The sequence below is a fragment of the Silene latifolia genome, chromosome Y, assembly GCF_048544455.1.
Source record: "Silene latifolia isolate original U9 population chromosome Y, ASM4854445v1, whole genome shotgun sequence".
Taxonomy (NCBI): domain Eukaryota; kingdom Viridiplantae; phylum Streptophyta; class Magnoliopsida; order Caryophyllales; family Caryophyllaceae; genus Silene; species Silene latifolia.
The window spans coordinates 234779416-234799661 of NC_133538.1; positions in this window are offsets into that span (position 1 = coordinate 234779416).

Consider the following 20246-nt stretch of genomic DNA (forward strand, 5'->3'; position numbering starts at 1 on the left):
AAACATTAATTTAAATATCATTTAAATTAATAAAATACTTCATCGACGACGCCCATTCTACATCGTAAAACGAGCTTCAAATAATGACAGTGACAACTAAAGAATACATGTGTCCTATCATCATCGGGTGTTTTTCGGGTTCTCTATAAATTCCAATATCGACGGATACGGGTATCTACACTAGGGGTTGAGCGCGAAGCACTTATGTCATGGGATATGCTAGCCATTTGGGCTGGCCTAGACCAGATTGATGTCCAACACGTATTTGTTTTGATGAAATAAGTTTCTTAATAAATAATTTCATATTCTAATATTCTGACTACTAGATAGTGTTTTAAATACCAGAACTAATACCGTAATAATCTAGGATATTGAAATTGAGAGTGATCCCCGAAAAGAAGATTCCATCTGATCAATACGGATTCCTGTGCCCCTATGTTTTATCATTATTTATTCTTGAATTCTCGTTCGAAGATCGGGTAGATTATATTGCTCAGCAATTGGCGACAACCAAGAAGTCGATTTTTGCCCTTATAATGAAAAAGGGTAATAAACAAATTAATATTACGTTTCCCCCTACAATTGCATTTTCATAACTAATATATGTACTTGTTAATAATGATGATGTCTCTTAATGTAGGACTCATTGGGTGCTAGCAGCCATCATGCCGACAAAGAAGAAAGTTTTTTGGTTGGACTCTTTACATAATCAACCAAGCGAGACTTTTAAGCGCTTTATTAATAAGTAAGTTTATAATATTAATTTATTTATAATAACATTAAGTTTTAATTTTTATTTATAGCAAAAAGCTCATTTTTGCCCCTAAAAAAATGAGATTCTGCCTCCTTTTATTTTTTTAAAAAAAGGGCCTTTGAGAAGAGAAGAGCTAACTATCAGGATCAACCCACGAAAGATTCTGATGATGGCCCTGATTTTATTACGATAACAGGGGTACGTGCTCAAATACAATACATTAAGTGCAAAAATCTGTGTTTAATACTAATACAATACCTAAAGTTCAAGATTCTGATGTGAGCCTTTTCTCGTCTATTTGTTTTTATGTAATAATAGGCCCCTTGCCAGCCGGATAGCATACAATGTGGATACTACGTTTGTCGGTTCATGTTGGAGATTATTAGGCGAAGATATATCCTTATTCCAGAAAATGTTAGTAATTTAATAATGTGTTTATTACTTTTTTTAAATTAGAGCTGATGTTGACTTGCTTGCTGTTATACCACGATGTTGCTATGCAGTATTTGATGTTGTTACAATAATGTCTTGTCTTTGTTTTTTCCGCAGTATGTAATCAACCCGTCACAAGAGATTCAGCATTACTCAAGTGTAGATATAGACGAGGTAAGAGACATGTTGGGCAAATACGTCTTAGAAAATAGAAATGCATGATACTCAGAGTTTAGATCAGCTTATTAGTAAATTTTTTGTTGAAGTTAGGGAATGATTAGTTCATGTAAATTTAACTCCTTGTAAGTATATATATATATATATATATATATAATGCTGTTTTGGTTGAATTGAATCTATTGAGTTCTGATGAACCCAGTTGTGATTTATCTTTGGTCTTTGGTATATGGTGTCTTCTTGATATATGCAGGTTTTTGAATGACATGAAACAAATTTAATTTTTAAAAACATTAGGAGTTCGTAATAAAAACGGTTACTAAAAAAACCGTTGTGAACACCTTTAACAACGGTTACTAAAAAAAACCCGTTGTGAATACCTTCCACAAATACCGCGCATAATATTCAACAACAGGTTTTAAACGAAGAACCGTTGTTAAAAGTCTTCACAATTTTGGAGGGAAAGTTACAACAACAGGTTTTAAACTAAGAACCGTTGTTACTAAAAATTTCAACAACGGGTATGTATCATATACCCGTTGTTAAAAGTCTTCACAATGTTGGAGGGAAAGTTACAACAACGGTTATACATATGACAACCGTTGTTATATTATTCCCACCAAATTTTTGAAACACTTTCCACAACGGCTTACACGCAACAACAAAGGCTTTTAACCGTGATGAATACTTTCGACAGTGGTTTAAGTAAATAACCTAACCGTTGTAAATACCTTTTACAATGGCCCTACTAGTCCTTCTGTGTCTTTCCGGTTGTTCAACCGGACTTTTCCGATGACTTTGGAGGAGTTTGGTCGCAGACTTGGCCTTTCCTCTACGGGCGACGTTACCGCCCCTAAGAGGGTCATTCGTCAGCTTTGGCGGACCTTGGCCAAGACCTCCTTTCCCGAGCGAAAGCTCGCACAGGTCCACCTTCCCCCTACCCGTTACTTTCTTAGATTGATGGGGAGCACCATTTTTGGCCGAAAGGAGCCGAACAACATCACCAACACCGAGCTCTCCATCTTGGGCAGTTACCTGAATATTGACTGTGAGGGTCCTTTTACCCTCAACATTGCCTATCTGACCGCCTAGTACTTTCAGGCCCGGGGGCTGAAGGAGACGGGATCTATTGCCTGCGGTGGCATAGCCACCATTCTTGCCCGTTCCCTTTTCCCCGTCTTGCCTCGTGACTTGCAGTACCTCGAGTGAGAGAGGTATCTGAGTCTGGATGCCATGCTTTCTCAGCATTGGCTGACCACAGACTACCAGATATGGAAGATAGACGGTTCCATGTCTGTGGACCTACCTTGTGACACTCTCCCCCGTCTAGCCCATTCGCCTACTGTCGCTAGAGGCGACCGACTGCCACCTCCACCGGATTACCACCTTCCACTCCGACCACCTCCTACTTTAACCGCCGCCAAGAAGCGGCGTAAACTTGAGACTGGAGAGGGGTCCACACCTTCTGGGAGTCCCCGCCTTCCACGGCTACTCCCATCCCGACCCCTACTCCCACTCCTACTCCTGAACCCACAGACCAGACACAGGCACGGCCGGTTCTACCGGCTACTTTCGTACCACCTCCACCCTTTGTAGCGTCCGCGGTCATGGACCAAGGGCGCCGTGACGGTTTGTTGCTTGAGATTGCAGAGAGACAGGCTCGTATGGAGAGGGACTTAGCTCTTACCTTACACCCTCTGTACGAGTACCACTTGAGGCGACAGCGTCCGATCCCAGAGGGTTGGCCACACCCTTCCTTTTACCGGTACCCAGCTGAGGGGTACCCGGAGTCTACTGAGGAGGAGGAGGACGAGGATGAGGACCCAGCGGTGGCAGCGGAGAGAGCTCGAGCTGAGCTGAGGAGGAGGAGAGAGGAGGAGGAGGATCCGGAGTTTGGGGTGAAGGACATCCGTGACGAGGAGGCTGATGAGTAGCTACTGGTCTACTCACTTCCCCAGTTTTCTGGCTGGTTTGGGGAAGTTCGTGTTTCGTATGTATATCTTACTCTTTTATTTTTGTCTCCTTTTTATTTTATTGTTTTTATTCTTTATTGGTTGTATATTCCCGTTCCCCTGTATATATCTGCTGGTGTATGCTGGAGGACAACAAGGGCGTTATCCGTTTTGGTTTGGGGAGGGTATTGCATCCTTTTGAGTCTGCATTTGCATTTGTTTTGCATTCACGTTTATTTATTTCAGCTTGCATTGTTTATTTATTTCATTAAAAAATCAAAAAAGCAAAAAACTAAGAAAATTTCAAAAATTCAAAAATATTCACGTTTATTTTTGCATATAGGTTGAGTCGGATAGTCTACGAATTTTTGTTCAAATATAGCTGACTGTTTAGACTTGACCTGATAAATTGGCAAAATACTCCATAAATTCTGAGTTTAGAGCCCATAACTGGTGACATTCATGACCGGTTCATTAGGAATTGAGAGTAGTACTCCTTGCATAGCATGTTCATCATTTTTACACTTTTATGACATTCAATTTCTTGTTAAATGCACACATTCGGGTTTGTGGTTGGTGTCACATGCAAGGAGGTGCTTGCAAATTTTCCCCTTTTCATATATTTTTCACCCATGTAGCTCCAGATAAGCCTAAACTTGCCTTTTTGACCCATTAGCTACATCCCAAACTGAGCCTGCCTAGTCAAGCTAGTTTAGTATGTCTTTTGTGGTATGATTTTCCGTCTGCAGTTTGGCCCGTATTTATTTGTATGGAGTTGGCGTAAATAGAGGAGGGACAAATTGAAAAAGAAAAAGGAGTGGAAAACGTGAAATTGAAAAAAAATGAAAAATGAAAAAAAAGAAGCTGATTCACGTGTACAGTGATAGAAAAAGAAAGAAAAAAAAAAGTTTTATTTGTTTGTTTTGATTCGTTTAGACGGTGTTAAAAAAGGGAAGTTTGTGACCGTCTAACTCCTCTATTCTTATTCTATATTTTTGAGGAGATTGTGTATGAGTTTAGTGAGTTGTGTGCCAAATGAAGGGCACTTGTACTTAGTTTTTCAATCAGTTGAGATTCGAACGGTCTTATATGGTCCTGTTTAGGAACTAGCTTGACGCTTTTACCTCCACATTACCATAACTTGTTTTGCCTTTTCTCACCTGAACCTCACTATTCCTATATTATTAGTAAGCCCTCGGCTGTGACGAACATTATTGGCTGGAGTGTGTGCATTAGTACTTGAACTGTCTTTCATTTTTGTTGCATGCATGCTATGTAGGTTGCAGTTAGGTGAGTGACTGTCTTTCCTTCTCTCTTTTACATATAACATTCACCCTTTGCTTCATGAGAGAAAAGTGGCCACGAGAGAGTCCGATTTTGTTGGTCTTGCAAGGTCGATAGGTCAGCTATATTTTTGAACAGCTTATAACTCGTTTGCGTATTGACTGCTTAGCTAAAACTGTTAGTTTTTGTTGCATTAAACTGGTTCAAGTAGACAAGTTAAGCTAGCTCTGAGTATCATTTCCGTTCCATTAGTTGCATTTTAGTTTACTCGAGGACGAGTAAAGGTTCGGTTTGGGGAGATTTGATACGTGCATTTTATATATTCTTTTTAGCCTATTTTAGCACGTATTATTGTGTACTTTTGTACTATTTATATTGCATTATGCCCCGAATTGGCTACTTTGGTTTGTTTTGTCCATTTTATAGAAATGAACGCGAAAGTAACGGAATCGTACCATTTTTCGTCCTTTTTGCATGCATTTAGAGGAGACGGGATTTTCCTGAGTAAGATACTGTATTGGAGTGCGTGAAGGCACGGTTTACGAGGCAGTCGGGCACAGATTTGAGCTGAATTGAAGACAGAAGACTCGATCGAGTGGTTTTGTTAAGTCGATCGAGTGATTTTTACATCCTTGGTTGGTTGATCGAGTGCTTTTCTACTCGATCCAAAAGTGCTGTAAAGAGGGGTTACTCGATCGAGTAACTATTCTACTCGATCGAGTATATTTTCTGTGGTTTTGCTCGATCGAGTGGTTTTATTCCACTCGATCGAGTGGTTTCTGCTGGCGTGGGCTTTAGTTAGCCCGTGAATTTATTTTAGCTTATGGACTTAGTTGTTTTTCTATTTTAGCATTACGTTACTAGGATATTAGCATCGAATTTTCCTACTATCAAAGTTTATCTATCATTCAAGAGTGCGTACTATTTCGTCCTTCACTGTAACTTTATTTTGGGATTTATTTCGCTCGGATTTGATTGTTCTTTACGCCGGATTCGCACGATTGTAATCTCTTTCTCCTTTCTTAATAATAAACTTCATTTCATTTGCTTTAATTCTTCGTCTTGCTTTATTTACTTTTTGCCCTAATTTACTTTTTATGCAATTTAATCATCGTTTTAATATGTTGAATGCTGGTTATTTATCTGCTGTTAGTTTTGATAGTATTAATAGCAATATGAGTAGCTAAATCTAATTCATGTTGGGATTAGGGGATCTACGGTAGAAAAGTGACGATGTAGTAAATAGGTTAGATGATTTAATTGTGAGATTCTGTCACCATAGCAATTTAATTGTATTTTACCAACTTAGTTGAGTGCACGCTTCTGCCTCCCTTTTAATCTGGCTACAATTAATCCTGGATCGAAAGATTGGACTAAATAGGCCTGCTATGAACAGTAGACTACCCTGACGAGGATGAAAGTTAAGTTAGTGGTGTTTTAGGATAGAAAGTGGACCGAAAGGACCTTTCCATATCCCTCTTGCATTAATTTGTTTAAGTTGTTTACAGTTGAGTCACTGGACTACCGTAGTGGACCGAAATCCTGACATGACCTTTCTCTATCTGATAGTTTAATTCTATTTCCTGCCTTTACTGCTCTTGCCTTTACTTCTCTTTCCTTTAAACCTTCTAGTTTAGAAAACCAATTCAAACAACCCCTCATTTGTGACCAAATAGACGGACTTCTACAGATATCTTGCCTCCCTGGGGAGATCGACCTGACTTCCCTAGCTATATAGTTAGTTTATTTTTTATAGTTATACGTCAGACGTATCAAGTTGCATCCTTGAATATAAATGAGATTTATGATTAAAAGTTACAAAGAAAGATATGCCGATATCTACAAGAGCTAAGTTAATTGTTAACCACGCTAGTGTCGTTACTTAACCTCATTATGAAAATGAAATGGTTAAACCTCCTTCCGAAAAGGGTATTTTGAGAAGGACATGTATTAAATGGGATTTCACATTTAAATAATGACATTGCTACGCATCATTATAAAAATGAATGAGTTAGTGATTAAAATGTGTTTCCATAAGTTTAAGATTGAAACCTTTTCAAAATAGGTATTTTGAAAAGATATGTTGGAAACATATATGGTCTTATCTTAATAACTTGGAAAAGCAAAATTGATTTCAATTCTTAAAATGTTTCGATTTAGTAGTGAAATTCGAAACATGTGGAATTGAGTATGAGTTTGAATTTTCATGTGAAGACATGAAATTTAGTGGGAGCAATCATCTTGTAAAATTTATAACTCATTACTCATTGAGAATGACGAGCTGGTACTGTCTTTCACAAAGAAGTATTTGAGTTTTCAATTCTGGATGAAAATGGACTAATATAAAACTAATCACAACATGGGATGTTAGATCGGCATTGAGACATGTACATCAAATCAACAAGAAACGCAGGTTATTCATATCGATGAAAATGGAATTACCATAAGCAGTCACGGTCATTCATTGAACCTAGGAATGGTTCATTACATGATTAAAAAATTACTAATGTTTCCGCCATTAGAATAATCATGCACATGTCCTATAATGAATCATACGCTTAAGAGCATGATGAATCATTGGTAAGCCATATAAGAATCGTCATGAATTCTCGAGGAGAACTAATGAGCTATTCTAGTATTTGATAGAACACTCTGTTATGTGACAAGAAGTTGCACATATTGAAGTTTCGAAAACGCGTAAGGATTTATGAAAATCCTAAGCTAATTAAGCTAAAAGGAAAAATAAGAAGTTTGAAAAGATACTTGGTTATAGTAAGAAGTTACTCAAAACTAGTATTTTCAAATTTTCTAGGACTTATGAGAAGTGCTAGGCTAATCATATTGACAATTGTTGCAAGATCCTACAAAACATATACCTGGTACATTATAAGTTGGAAGAACACTTGACTAGTCCAAGTTATGTCCTCCATCATAATTCGTTTGTTATGTGATAAACAACAAGAAAGTTCTCTCAAAATAAAGAACCTAAACCTAGTTTGGGAAACTAGATATGTACTTGGTGAGATTCATGCTTTGTAAGACAAACATGAAAATAAAGATGCAATTCAAGAGTTTGAACACAGGGACACATAGTGTGTTAAACTCATGTTGCAAATGACTAGTGTTTACACACTTACAATATACATCACAAGGTAGTAATATGGCATTAACTACCCGAATGTGATGTCCACATTTGTTGTTTGAGTTATTATTAACTCACCTTATACTTTGTTACATCCAAACGGGTTGTAGAGACAGTTGAACCCCGTTAAAGTGAACACGGATTAACATTGTATTCGCCCATAGTCACTTACATGAGGTGACGTCTCGAAGTGACTAGAGTATGATGCGATTGATGGCAAGTTCAAGTGCCATGGAGTCATGTGAGATGACTAGTCGATCACATTGGCAGACTGTTAGGAACACTTTGTCGGGCTAATGACCGCTTATAGAGTTCTGGCAAATTTATTTAGCCTGGTCGTGGCGAGAGCTACTATAGTATTCTAATGAGTCGATTCTTTTAACTAAAGATTGTTCACCTAAGGTGGCACAGTTTGACATTAACTTTGATTTATGTTACTGCGACCTTCGTAAATGGGGTCAAATGGGCATATTTTGGGTTGTGATGGTTGTGGTTAGTCGAAGGGAATAGTGCGATAGGAATTTTCCGCCCCTTGCCAGGGTTAAAAAAATATCTCAGGTCCACTCGAGGAGTAATAAACTGGAAATGCGTGGCCACGCTCGAAAGGTATCTATGGTAGATAATTCCGGTCAATCAGTTATTCACCAGATCGAGGAAACCACTCACGATATGATCACTTGCAAGTACGACCCGAAAGACACCTTGCATTGAGTGGGAGATTGTAATACTACGGTTTTATGAGTCTCTGGGTACTCTATCGAGTAGGCCTTACTCTGTCGAGTAAGGGTGTGTTGAGGTTTTAAAATAGTTTCTGACCTGTTGGGTACTCGATCGAGTAACCTTGATACTCGATCGAGTAAGGGGGCACTCGATCGAGTACCTCAGCTACTCGATCGAGTAGCTCGGTTGGCGGGTGATAATTCGACGGGTTTTGTTAATAACACGGATTAATATATAAATCTTTCCGTCACTTTCATTATACACCTTTACAAACCTAATAACATTAAAAGGGAGATTCAAGTTACGTTCTTCGCTTTCATCCGTGTTGTTGACAAATCCCGGAGCTTGAGAGGTCGGATTCCATCGTTCTTTATACCTGTGTGATCCTTGCGTCGAGGGTAAGATCTACATACCAATTTTATAGTATTTCGTTAAGTTTCGTTAAACCCTAATTTTGGGATTGGGGGTTTTGTTATGTTTCTTGATTGGTAGCAATTGCATGATTATATGTTAGGAGGAGGATTCGTAGGAGAGGAATTTCGATACAGCTGTTGAGATCGTCTGATTGTGTTCTTTGTTCCGGTAGGGTTTCCTACTCGATTATTTACATAATGTATGGTGATTGTGCTGTAATTAGTGTGATTGATTGATTCAGACGGTTGTGCATATACATTGTTGATAGATTCAGACGGTTGTTGATATTGTGATTATGATTGTTTGTCTGTGGTTCCCGAGATGCGTTCTCGGCTGAGTGGAGTCACTTGCGGGAGTGGCTTCACGCCCTAGTTTCGCCCTTCGTGGAACCCGCCACGGAAGGGGATGTGCACATTAATGGGACAGGGTTATCGCTCGGTATGATGAGCGGGGCTTAGGTGGGAACGACTGCGGTCCCCCACTGGCAGGGCTGGTCCAGTGGACAGTCGGTGACGGAGATGGAGTGGAGTGCCTGATTGTGTATGATTGCTTGAGCTGTGTTGGTTGTTGTACTGTTGATTATATAACTTGAGTAAATAGTACTGACCCCGTTTAAATGTTTTAAAAATTGTGGTGATCCATTCGGGGGTGGTGAGCAGTTATTGAGCAGGTATGATATGACGCGTATGGGATAGCTGGGATGAGTCATCACGTGGCAGTTAGAAGTCTTCCGCTGTGTCAGACGGTGTTTTATAGCTTTGATAGTTTTAGAAGTAGACCGTCTGAGAATGTTGTATTTCAGTTTATCAGTTTTGGTTTTGATCATGTAATCACTTAAACTATTTACTTTTAAGTATGTTTCGTTATTGTCTTATGATTATCATTGCCTCGGAAAACCGAGATGGTAACATCCTTATACCTGGGTGGTCCTGGTAAGGTACTTGGAGTATGGGGGTGTTACAAAATGGTATCAGAGCGACGATCCTGAAACATGTAACCAATGAATCCAATGAATATAGGGAGTCAATTAAAATGAACCCGGGGTAAAGGATGTAGGAGCTAATGCAAAGACTTGGGAGACGTCCTAAAGTCGCGAACTCGCCCTATAATTTTGAACCGGTCACCATGGGATATAAGTCGGGATCGCTATGTGTTTACTAATGCTCTATTGCGTGTGTTGGATGGATGAGTGTTATATAGTTGAATGGAGGTATGGTGGAAAAGATGAAAGTAATTTTTTTTTTAAGATAACCTGAATTGTGATGGGAATTACTACTGGTTACTATTGTGTATATGCATATGGTTGCGTGCATATGATTGGATGAATAAGTTGTATGAATACGGGTATAAATGTGATCTATGATTTGGTTGAAAAGATGAGTTAAGGAATTGCATGAGAATATGAAATTCATGTGGAGAACATGTTTATGTGATGGAAGTGAATTTTCTACTTTTGCTATGTTAGTAACATGTGAATAGGGGATTTCATGTCGTATATTATGTTATTGTGTACGTGAAGTTATAAAATAAGAGCATGTGGGTAAATCGTTATTGACAAGTTAAATAATCTATGTGCATGATGAATGTTGTTGCTTGGCTTTTGAACATAGTAACATATGATTAGCAATACTGGTTTTATGAGTACTGAGTCGTTTTGTCTACCTTATGGTTGTTTAAGTCGTTTGGGAAGTAAAAATCAATAGTTATGTCGTCTGATTATAGCAAAGTTGTCTTTAAACTGTTATAACTTGAGATTCATAAATGATCTTAAAATAATTCCAATTGGAGGTGATAGCTTGTCCTTTTACGATTCTAACGATAGGTCACATGCCCAAAACGACCAAGAAATGAGTGAGTTATGACTGTTTTACGAAAACTGGACAGTGCTGAGAAATGCATAGGTACTCGATCGAGTAGCCTTGGTACTCGATCGAGTATGGGGGGACTCGATCGAGTACGTCAGTTACTCGATCGAGTAACCCTGGTAATTTGGTTTACGTGCTTCTGATCTTCACCTACTCGATCGAGTAAGTCACTTACTCGATCGAGTAAGTCACTTACTCGATCGAGTGGCCTGTACTCGATCTAGCGACCCCTGTTTTGGGTCATATGCTTATCTTTTAAATTCGTTGCATATTTTGTTTAATTCAAAGTTGTTATTTTGCTTCTTTATGCATTGTTTTACATGTACGTTGGTCTTGACGCGTAAGTTACCCAATCTTGTGGTGTAGTGAGTGGCACCTGTGGTGAGTATGAGTTCGGTGGGAGGACATGAGTTATACGTGGTTGTGATAGATAGTGGAAAAAGAAAAGGAAGATCGTTGTGGCTTAATTGAGACATAGAGCATGATTTCTAAGATGAAATGAGATGAGTGATATGGTTGTGTGTTGAGTAACGTAAAAGTAAGTGAATGTGGGCAAGGGATGATGTGAGTTTATGGAACGTGAGAATGAAAAGATTGAAATGAGGGACGCAAATGGTGGCATCTTGAGATGTGTAAAGAATTATGGAGGGGGATGGTTAGGAGTCATGTGGGTTAAGAATATACATAGTGAAAGTTCGTTTTAAAAGGGTGGGAAGAGTAGTATATAGTGAACTTTGTGGAGACATGTCGCGACGTGCATTTGTAGACAGTGAATAAGTTTGGGAGATTTGGTTTATTAAGAGATGAAACTACTGTGTGATTTCTTTGGGCAATTAGCGGTATGAAAGGAATTTTGATTTCTAGAGATGCAATTGTTGAACAGTAAACGTTGATTCCATGGATGGATTAGTGGCAAGGGTGATTGATGACATAATAAGAGAATATTTGTGATAAGAAAGAGTGAGATGATATCGATATGAAATAATTAGATGTGAGTTTTGGAGCAGTGAGAAAGTAACCGGAATACTAAAGAGTTAGGTAGAAGTGATAAGGAGTTGAATGGTTAATTGATTTTGTCGAGTGTACAAGAAAAGAATGAGGGGAGTAAAACTAGGAAAATGTTGACCGGAGTTATGTGACATAAAAGTAAGGAATCGTCGAGATGTATGATACTATCAAGAGTACGTAAGTTAATGGTTATACAGAAGTTTCAGGACAACATGATTAATCATGAGTCTCGAGGAATTAAGGGAGTAAGAAGTTGGTGGAGAATTTGCACGATAATAGACAATTGGTGGAGAGTTAGATGAAAATACGAGTAAGATAGTATTGGGAATGATCTTTGATGTAATTTTGTTGGTGAATTTGATGATAGTTATTTGGAATGTTAACCGTAGATAGGAAAGAAATCGTGATGTTTAGAGGTGAGTGAAAGAGGTTTGATGTCCGGACAGTGGTGGTGTTATGGGTTGTGACTAATGGTTAAGAGTGATGGTATATTAGAAAGGTAGCAATTCAAAAGAGGTTGATTTGGTAGGGACCTGATTGTTGTGTATAATTGTGAGAAGGTATAAGATGTGGTTAGATGAGGCGGATGCTAATAGTTGAATAGTAATGGTATGGTTATACTTGGCAGGAAGTGATGGTTGTGCGAATGGGGGAAAATGTTATGAGGGGCATATGAGTTAAGCTCAGGCGGCAGGTAACCTATCTTGAGTGGTAACTTACGTGATCAGGATTAACTGGTTGGATGTGATTACGGGTCTGTGATATATATAAATGTTTGTGTGAGGTTTTGACCTCACAAGTCGTGATATGGTGTGATTATCATAAAGTTGTTATTTGAATGTTCTCAGAATGCATGTTGGGTACACTAATCTAATTGAATGATGATTAAAAAGGTAATAATTCGAGTGATCTGGCATGACTGGTTATACCTGTATGTATTCATGATACATGTCAATCTGTGATATGGTAAGGGGATGATATCCATGAGGTTATCTGTTTAATTCATATAATATGTTGTGATGTGATTTAGTAAAGTGGATTTGAATAAGTTTTTCTTGTCTGAGAAGTTATTTTGAGTCAGTGTTTGTGGGAATTGTATGTAGCTGTGATGTCTATCGATGTGGTTGTGGTGCCTCGGGTGGTGATCCGGGCACGGTATTTAGTATTGTGATGCGGGTATTTTCGCACCGTGGTGTGGTGTTGGTGGCGGTGTTGCGATGCCGTCACCGGTTGTGGTGGAGTAGGCGGGATGATTATGATTCGAGTTTGAAAGTTCATACCATCATACATAGATTGTTGTTTTGTTTGATGTTGCGTCTGTGAGTTCCGGTTTGTACAGATAGACGATTGTCTTGTTTATTGATGTTTCTTACCGATTAAGTCTTGGTATGTGGGTAGAGTATGATATAAATAGAGTTGTATATGTTTTCGTTGTTGTCAAGGTATAGTGATATTCCGTTGATGGGACACGGTTGTGAGAAGTTGTTCTGATAATTTTGATCTTGTTCTAGATAAGGCTTTAGTGGACATGGTAATGGCAAGTGATTCGTAAAACATGTGTGGTAATGATCTGATATATACAGGTGGTTCATAATCCTTTGTCGAGACAGTGAGTGTAGGGTGTTGGGAATTAGTGTCATGTTAAGTTTTGTATGAGTTTTGCGGTAATAAAGAAAGGAACTTGAGGATCTAGTGTGAGAGTACTTAACAAGTGTGGATCGCGAGTTATGCTTTTGGCGATAAGAGTTTTATATAGTTTATATAGAGAGGTGTGTCATGTTGCGGTAATAGGGAACAAGTGAAGTTTTGGGTTAAGCTAAGGATTTTGTGGGATAGGTTAGGTGGTGTGACGAGTGAAGTGAAGTATGAGAGTTGTTTAAGTAAGAGAGCCTTGGATATGTGCATGGCGAGTGTTTAGGTTATAGGTGGTTATCTTTGACATGCGGTGGTGTTGAGGATAATGTAGAGATATATCGAGGATTTAGTATTAGTGAGCTACGAGGACGTAACATTTATCTTAAGAGGAGTAGGATGCGATAAAAGAGATTTTGATGGGTGTGCATATGGTAATATATTTGGAATTTTGAGTCTTGATGTAGAATAAAAGATTGATTCGTATTGTGGGTGATTTTATTAAAGGTCATGACCGTGCTTGTAGTAGCGTGATGTTTAGGAGTGTGAGAATATTTCACTAGTGTTGACAGTTGGGTGATGAGGTTATGAGTGTGAGTAAACTTCGAGGACGAAGTTCCTTTTAAGGGTGGTAGAATGTAACATTCCGTTTGATGTCTATGAGTGTCTTGATTTTGGATTTGATAGTGGATGATATTATGGAGCTAGCAGCGTTAGAGGATGGTAGTTGGTTATGTATGGAGTTGGTGTCATGAGAGATATATATGTGGTGGATACGATATCGTGAGTCATGTTAAGGAAGTAAACATAGTTGGTGGAGTGGGTGTTAAGAGTTCATGTTTTATGTTTGGTCGAGTTCTTGAGTTCATAGCTATGTAGTTGTGTCTTAGTCAAGTTGGTAGGTTTGTTTTTTTTTTTATGTATGGGTTGAACTTCGGGGACGAAGTTCTTTTTAAGGAGAGAAGACTGTAATACTACGGTTTTATGAGTCTCTGGGTACTCTATCGAGTAGGCCTTACTCTATCGAGTAGGCCTTACTCTGTCGAGTAAGGGTGTGTTGCGGTTTTAAAATAGTTTCTGACCTGTTGGGTACTCGATCGAGTAACCTTGATACTCGATCGAGTAAGGGGGCACTCGATCGAGTACCTCAGCTCCTCGATCGAGTAGCTCGGTTGGCGGGTGATAATTCGACGGGTTTTGTTAATAACACGGATTAATATATAAATCTTTCCGTCACTTTCATTATACACCTTTACAAACCTAATAACATTAAAAGGGAGATTCAAGTTACGTTCTTCGCTTTCATCCGTGTTGTTGACAAATCCCGGAGCTTGAGAGGTCGGATTCCATCGTTCTTTATACCTGTGTGATCCTTGCGTCGAGGGTAAGATCTACATACCAATTTTATAGTATTTCGTTAAGTTTCGTTAAACCCTAATTTTGGGATTGGGGGTTTTGTTATGTTTCTTGATTGGTAGCAATTGCATGATTATATGTTAGGAGGAGGATTCATAGGAGAGGAATTTTGATGCAGTTGTTGAGATCGTCTGATTGTGTTGCTTTTCCAGGTAGGGTTACCCTACTCAGTATTATTTACATAATGTATGGTGATTGTGCTGTAATTAGTGTGATTGATTGATTCAGACGGTTGTGCTTATACATTGTTGATAGATTCAGACGGTTGTTGATATTGTGATTGTGATTGTTTGTTTGTGGTTCTCGAGATGCGTTCTCGGCTGAGTGGAGTCACTTGCGGGAGTGGCTTCACGCCCTAGTTTCGCCCTTCGTGGAACCCGCCACGGAAGGGGATGTGCACATTAATGGGACAGGGTTATCGCTCGGTATGATGAGCGGGGCTTAGGTGGGAACGGCTGCGGTCCCCCACTGGCAGGGTTGGTCCAGTGGACAGTCGGTGACGGAGATGGAGTGGAGTGCCTGATTGTGTATGATTGCTAGAGCTGTGTTGGTTGCTGTACTGTTGATTATATAACTTGTGTAAATAGTACTGACCCCGTTTAAATGTTTTAAAAACTGTGGTGATCCATTCGGGGTGGTGGCGATTATTGAAGCGGTATGATATGACGCGTATGGGATAGGCCGGATGAGTCATCACGTGGCGATTAGAAGTCTTCCGTTGTGTCGAGACGGTGTTTTATAGCTTTGATAGTTTTAGCGGTAGACCCGCCCGAGAATGTTGTATTTCGATTTATCGATTTTGGTTTTGATCATGTAATCACTTAAACTATTTACTTTTAAGTATGTTTCGTTATTGTCTTATGATTATCATTGCCTCGGAAAACCGAGATGGTAACATCCTTATACCTGGGTGGTCCTGGTAAGGTACTTGGAGTATGGGGGTGTTACAAAATGGTATCAGAGCGACGATCCTGAAACCTGTAACCAATGAATCCAATGAATATAGGGAGTCAATTAAAATGAACCCGGGGTAAAGGTTGTAGGAGCTAATGCAAAGACTTGGGAGACGTCCTAAAGTCGCAAACTCGCCCTATAATTTTGAACCGGTCACCATGGGATATAAGTCGGGATCGCTATGTGTTTACTAATGCTCTATTGCGTGTGTTGGATGGATGAGTGTTATATAGTTGAATGGAGGTATGGTGGAAAAGATGAAAGTAATTTTTTTTTTTAAGATAACCTGAATTGTGATGGGAATTACTACTGGTTACTATTGTGTATATGCATATGGTTGCGTGCATATGATTGGATGAATAAGTTGTATGAATACGGGTATGAATGTGACCTATGATTTGGTTGAAAAGATGAGTTAAGGAATTGCATGAGAATATGAAATTCATGTGGAGAACATGTTTATGTGATGGAAGTGAATTTTCTACTTTTGCTATGTTAGTAACATGTGAATAGGGGATTTCATGTCGTATATTATGTTATTGTGTACGTGAAGTTATAAAATAAGAGCATGTGGGTAAATCGTGATTGACAAGTTAAATAATCTATGTGCATGATGAATGTTGTTGCTTGGCTTTTGAACATAGTAACATATGATTAGCAATACTGGTTTTATGAGTACTGAGTCGTTTTGTCTACCTTATGGTTGTTTAAGTCGTTTGGGAAGTAAAAATCAATAGTTATGTCGTCTGATTATAGCAAAGTTGTCTTTAAACTGTTATAACTTGAGATTCATAAATGATCTTAAAATGATTCCAATTGGAGGTGATAGCTTGTCCTTTTACGATTCTAACGATAGGTCACATGCCCAAAACGACCAAGAAATGAGTGAGTTATGACTGCTTTTTCTGAAAACGGACAAAGTCTTGAGAAATGCATAGGTACTCGATCGAGTAGCCTTGGTACTCGATCGAGTATGGGGGGACTCGATCGAGTACGTCAGTTACTCGATCGAGTAACCCTGGTAATTTGGTTTACGTGCTTCTGATCTTCACCTACTCGATCGAGTAAGTCACTTACTCGATCGAGTAAGTCACTTACTCGATCGAGTGGCCTGTACTCGATCTAGCGACCCCTGTTTTGGGTCATATGCTTATCTTTTGAATTCGTTGCATATTTTGTTTAATTCAAAGTTGTTATTTTGCTTCTTTATGCATTGTTTTACATGTACGTTGGTCTTGACGCGTAAGTTACCCAATCTTGTGGTGTAGTGAGTGGCACCTGTGGTGAGTATGAGTTCGGTGGGAGGACATGAGTTATACGTGGTTGTGATAGATAGTGGAAAAAGAAAAGGAAGATCGTTGTGGCTTAATTGAGACATAGAGCATGATTTCTAAGATGAAATGAGATGAGTGATATGGTTGTGTGTTGAGTAACGTAAAAGTAAGTGAATGTGGGCAAGGGATGATGTGAGTTTATGGAACGTGAGAATGAAAAGATTGAAATGAGGGACGCAAATGGTGGCATCTTGAGATGTGTAAAGAATTATGGAGGGGGATGGTTAGGAGTCATGTGGGTTAAGAATATACATAGTGAAAGTTCGTTTTAAAAGGGTGGGAAGAGTAGTATATAGTGAACTTTGTGGAGACATGTCGCGACGTGCATTTGTAGACAGTGAATAAGTTTGGGAGATTTGGTTTATTAAGAGATGAAACTACTGTGTGATTTCTTTGGGCAATTAGCGGTATGAAAGGAATTTTGATTTCTAGAGATGCAATTGTTGAACAGTAAACGTTGATTCCATGGATGGATTAGTGGCAAGGGTGATTGATGACATAATAAGAGAATATTTGTGATAAGAAAGAGTGAGATGATATCGATATGAAATAATTAGATGTGAGTTTTGGAGCAGTGAGAAAGTAACCGGAATACTAAAGAGTTAGGTAGAAGTGATAAGGAGTTGAATGGTTAATTGATTTTGTCGAGTGTACAAGAAAACAATGAGGGGAGTAAAACTAGGAAAATGTTGACCGGAGTTATGTGACATAAAAGTAAGGAATCGTCGAGATGTATGATACTATCAAGAGTAAGTAAGTTAATGGTTATACAGAAGTTTCAGGACAACATGATTAATCATGAGTCTCGAGGAATTAAGGGAGTAAGAAGTTGGTGGAGAATTTGCACGATAATAGACAATTGGTGGAGAGTTAGATGAAAATACGAGTAAGATAGTATTGGGAATGATGCTGATGTAATTTTGTTGGTGAATTTGATGATAGTTATTTGGAATGTTAACCGTAGATAGGAAAGAAATCGTGATGTTTAGAGGTGAGTGAAAGAGGTTTGATGTCCGGACAGTGGTGGTGTTATGGGTTGTGACTAATGGTTAAGAGTGATGGTATATTAGAAAGGTAGCAATTCAAAAGAGGTTGATTTGGTAGGGACCTGATTGTTGTGTATAATTGTGAGAAGGTATAAGATGTGGTTAGATGAGGCGGATGCTAATAGTTGAATAGTAATGGTATGGTTATACTTGGCAGGAAGTGATGGTTGTGCGAATGGGAGAAAATGTTATGAGGGGCATATGAGTTAAGCTCAGGCGGCAGGTAACCTATCTTGAGTGGTAACTTACGTGATCAGGATTAACTGGTTGGATGTGATTACGGGTCTGTGATATATATATAAATGTTTGTGTGAGGTTTTGACCTCACAAGTCGTGATATGGTGTGATTATCATAAAGTTGTTATTTGAATGTTCTGTAATGCATGTTGGGTACACTAATCTAATTGAATGATGATTAAAAAGGTAATAATTCGAGTGATCTGGCATGACTGGTTATACCTGTATGTATTCATGATACATGTCAATCTGTGATATGGTAAGGGGATGATATCCATAAGGTTATCTGTTTAATTCATATAATATGTTGTGATGTGATTTAGTAAAGTGGATTTGAATAAGTTTTTCTTGTCTGAGAAGTTATTTTGAGTCAGTGTTTCTGGGAATTGTATGTAGCTGTGATGTCTATCGATGTGGTTGTGGTGCCTCGGGTGGTGATCCGGGCACGGTATTTAGTATTGTGATGCGGGTATTTTCGCACCGTGGTGTGGCTGTTGGTGGCGGTGTTGCGATGCCGTCACCGGTTGTGGTGGAGTAGGCGGGATGATTATGATTCGAGTTTCGAAAGTTCATACCAGTCATACATAGATTGTTGTTTTGTTTGATGTTGCGTCCTGTGAGTTCCAGTTTGTACAGATAGACAGTTGTCTTGTTTATTGATGTTTCTTACCAGTTAAGTCTTGGTATGTGGGTAGAGTATGATATAAATAGAGTTGTATATGTTTTCGTTGTTGTCAAGGTATAGTGATATTCCGTTGATGGGACAGGGTTGTGAGAAGTTGTTACAGTAATTTTGATCTTGTTCTAGATAAGGCTTTAGTGGACATGGTAATGGCAAGTGATTCGTAAAACATGTGTGGTAATGATCTGATATATGCAGGTGGTTCATAATCCTTTGTCGAGACAGTGAGTGTAGGGTGTTGGGAATTAGTGTCATGTTAAGTTTTGTATGAGTTTTGCGGTAATAAAGAAAGGAACTTGAGGATCTAGTGTGAGAGTACTTAACAAGTGTGGATCGCGAGTTATGCTTTTGGCGATAAGAGTTTTATATAGTTTATATAGAGAGGTGTGTCATGTTGCGGTAATAGGGAACAAGTGAAGTTTTGGGTTAAGCTAAGGATTTTGTGGGATAGGTTAGGTGGTGTGACGAGTGAAGTGAAGTATGAGAGTTGTTTAAGTAAGAGAGCCTTGGATATGTGCATGGCGAGTGTTTAGGTTATAGGTGGTTATCTTTGACATGCGGTGGTGATGAGGATAATGTAGAGATATATCGAGGGTTTAGTATTAGTGAGCTACGAGGACGTAACATTTATCTTAAGAGGAGTAGGATGCGATAAAAGAGATTTTGATGGGTGTGCATATGGTAATATATTTGGAAGTTTGAGTCTTGATGTAGAATAAAAGATTGATTCGTATTGTGGGTGATTTTATTAAAGGTCATGACCGTGCTTGTAGTAGCGTGATGTTTAGGAGTGTGAGAATATTTCACTAGTGTTGACAGTTGGGTGATGAGGTTATGAATGTGAGTAAACTTCAAGGACGAAGTTCCTTTTAAGGGTGGTAGAATGTAACATTCCGTTTGATGTCTATGAGTGTCTTGATTTTGGATTTGATAGTGGATGATATTATGGAGTTAGCAGCGTTAGAGGATGGTAGTTGGTTATGTATGGAGTTGGTGTCATGAGAGATATATATGTGGTGGATTCGATATCGTGAGTCATGTTAAGGAAGTAAACATAGTTGGTGGAGTGGGTGTTAAGAGTTCATGTTTTATGTTTGGTCGAGTTCTTGAGTTCATAGCTATGTAGTTGTGTCTTAGTCAAGTTGGTAGGTTTGTTTTTTTTTATGTATGGGTTGAACTTCGGGGACGAAGTTCTTT